The sequence below is a fragment of the Chionomys nivalis genome, chromosome 16 (assembly GCF_950005125.1).
Source record: "Chionomys nivalis chromosome 16, mChiNiv1.1, whole genome shotgun sequence".
In the NCBI taxonomy this organism is placed as follows: domain Eukaryota; kingdom Metazoa; phylum Chordata; class Mammalia; order Rodentia; family Cricetidae; genus Chionomys; species Chionomys nivalis.
In genome coordinates this window covers 21,175,794-21,178,881 of record NC_080101.1, presented here as the reverse complement: position 1 = coordinate 21,178,881, position 3,088 = coordinate 21,175,794, and the positions used below count along the sequence as shown (strand labels likewise).

At 37.9% G+C, this 3,088-nt stretch overlaps 1 pseudogene; it reads right to left on the bottom strand.

Annotated features, from left to right (window-relative positions):
* Positions 1–1,407: 1,407 nt before the first annotated feature.
* Positions 1,408–1,910, bottom strand: LOC130888262 (peptidyl-prolyl cis-trans isomerase A-like; annotated as a pseudogene).
* Positions 1,911–3,088: the final 1,178 nt, after the last annotated feature.

The window sequence follows — 3,088 nt, the reverse complement described above, 5'->3', positions numbered from 1 at the left end:
ATTTTTATTTTGATTGTACAGAGGTTATGTTTAAGAGACTGCCATGATTCTCGGAAGAGACTTTGAACTTTGGACTTTTAAACAAGGTAGAGAAACTGTGATAGACTATGTATGGCAACTTTTAATAGGACTGAATCTATTTTTTCATTATGATATGGTTACAAGCATGTGGGGACCAGGGAGTTGAATGTGGTGGTATGAATAAAAATGCCCCCCATAGACTCACAGGGTGTAGTTCTATTAGGAGTGGCTTTGTTGGAGGAAATGAGGGACTGTGATAATTGTGTCTCTTCACAGCAATAGAACTCTAGCTAAGATAGTAACTCTGCACTCTCTGAATGGACTTAAAGTCAGCTCCAAAGGAGGAAATTTCATGCCACCCTAATCCTGGTAAAAATCTCATGGCTGAGGAGGTTATAGGTATTAGGGTAGTAGCTGATATTGCTATTTCATAAAATGCTGATGTCATGCTGATTTCTAAATGTGTTTATACCCATATAACTGGGCTGTGCTCAACTTTATTCAGAAACGTACCCTTTCACAGTGGGCAGCATGCAATGCAGAGATGCAGAACTGACCAAAATACTGAGAATTAGAGACTTGATGCTCAACACCGAGTGCAATATATTATCAATCCCACCCCTCTCCAAGTCTCAGGAAAAGTCATGGCAGAGAAGGCAGACGATTGATTATAAGAGCCAGGTGATAGGAGTGCTGTGGAATGCAGACTTTTGAACTCAACATGGCAAGAACAAGTCAACACCTACAAGAACTCACTGCCTCTCCCATAAGAACAAGTCAACGCCTTCAAGAGCTCACAGCATCTCCTTTGAGAACAAGCTCCATACCTTTACTCAAGAACTGTTTGAAAATGATAGCTATTTTGGAGGGGCAATCATTTTTCTTTTAGTTTTGGCCATTTATACACTTCCGGTGCTTCAATGGATGGCCTAATTTATGCACATATGGGCAGCACTAATTGTAGTTATTGGGTTCTTCATCAACAAATAAGTAAACAAAAAGCAAGCAAATAAGTAAATAGATGAAACTGAGTGGGGGAATTTTGGAAAGGTTATGGGGGTGGATATGATCATATTTCATTTTGTACATACATAAAATTGACAAAGAATAAAAAATTAAAGTAAAGATGGCCTATTGACCCACTCTGTCTACTTCTTTATTTATTTATTTTTTTACAGTTCTTACTTAGTTTTTTATTCATAATCATAAACTTAACTCTGCAATCCAGCTAGACTTGAAGGGGAATGAGGAAAATATGGAACCCAAAAAACTTCAGTGAGAGCAGAGATTACAGGGTACTGCAAGCAGATGGGGCTGGGGTGCTCTCCTGAGCTACAGAAGGAATGGTCTGGTGGGTAAGAAGCCTGCAAGTCAAAAGAATTAGAGTCAAAAGAATTGTCCACAGTCGGAAATGGTGATCTTCTTGCTGGTCTTGCCATTCCTGGACCCAAAACGCTCTATGGCTTCCACAATGTTCATGCCTTCTTTCACCTTCCCGAAGACCACATGTTTGCCAACCAGCCACTCAGTCTTGGTGGTGCAGATAAAAAACTGGGAACCGTTTGTGTTTGGTCCAGCATTTGCCATGGACAAGATGCCAGGACCTGTATGCTTCAGGATGAAGTTCTCATCCTCAAATTTTTCTCCGTAGATGGATCTGCCGCCAGTGCCATTATGGCGTGTGAAGTCACCACCCTGGCACATGAATCCTGGAATAATCCTGTGAAAGAAGAACCCTTATATCCAAATCCTTTCTCTCCAGTGCTCAGAGCACGAAAGTTTTCTGCTGTCTTTGGAACTTTGTCTGCAAAAAGCTCGAAGGAGACGCGGCCCAAGGGCTCGCCATCGGCCGCGATGTCGAAGAACACGGTGGGGTTGACCATTGCCGCAGAAAGCGGTGAGAAGGGACAGCGGCGTCTGCAAAGCCCTCTGTCTACTTCTTGAAACAAAATACTTTTGAGATATTTCTAAGTTTTGTTTCTTCACTTTTTGTTTACTTCACATGTTGCATCTCACCTCTCTATTGCTACCATGGAGATCAATAAGGTGTCCTATAATGAAAAATCCAATTAACACTTTTGTTTTCATTTGATTTGCTTCTCTAGTACTGTTTCAGATGACTGGGTTCTTTATTCATCCAGAAAGTTCTCGTTTTGTGCATGTGGTAACTACTCTTAAATGAACCCATTTAATTTAAATTCAAACATCTACTTTATCCTTAATTTTGAAGGCTTCTTCACAGCAGTTGATAGATATAAGGATTTAAGTACAATCAATAAAATGTACTAGTTACTAATTTGGAATTGAGGGAATGAATAAAGTATGAATTATTTTGATTGTGTAGCATAATTATATATCTATGTGAACTTTCAGTAGGTACAATTTGTACATCCGGAGCTCATGAAGAAGGAATAAGATGAGAGATTACATTTAGAGGCAATCATGTAGATACTGCATTTTCTTTTCTTTCTTATGTCCTTCTGTTCTTCTCAAGTCTTCCTTTCTCCTCTTCTACATGTCTCTTCTTTTCTTCTTTTCTTTCTCTTTCCAGTTTCTTCTCTCCCAACCTATTATATCTTTTAAATTGTAAAAAGCTATTTTTTTTTCAAAGTGAGAAAAAGGAAGCAACAGAGTTGGAAGCCTGTGTTAGGAACCAAAACATGACTGTGCATTGCTAGTGGCTGAAAATCTTGTATGTTTACTTGATCATCATTAACAAGTATATATTCATGGACGAATTTCATAGCACACCTTATACAGTATGTCACTCATGATTTCACTAACTCACTCATTTATTCTAGTCTAAAATCTTGATACTACCTAAAAAACATGAAATACTTGAATATATTTGAGGTAGAAAAAGTAAATGACCTGAAACTTTTGATCTTGAATATTAAAAATTTAATGGGAAAACATGCCTTTCAACAGGTACCAGGAATATTACTAAACTTATATATTACTATGTTTAGTGAATTCTTTAGACTTCCCACATAAATCCCAACATGTATCAGAGATTTTGAAGATTATTTTGTGTTACAAATGAATAAATTAAGATTTGAACACTTTT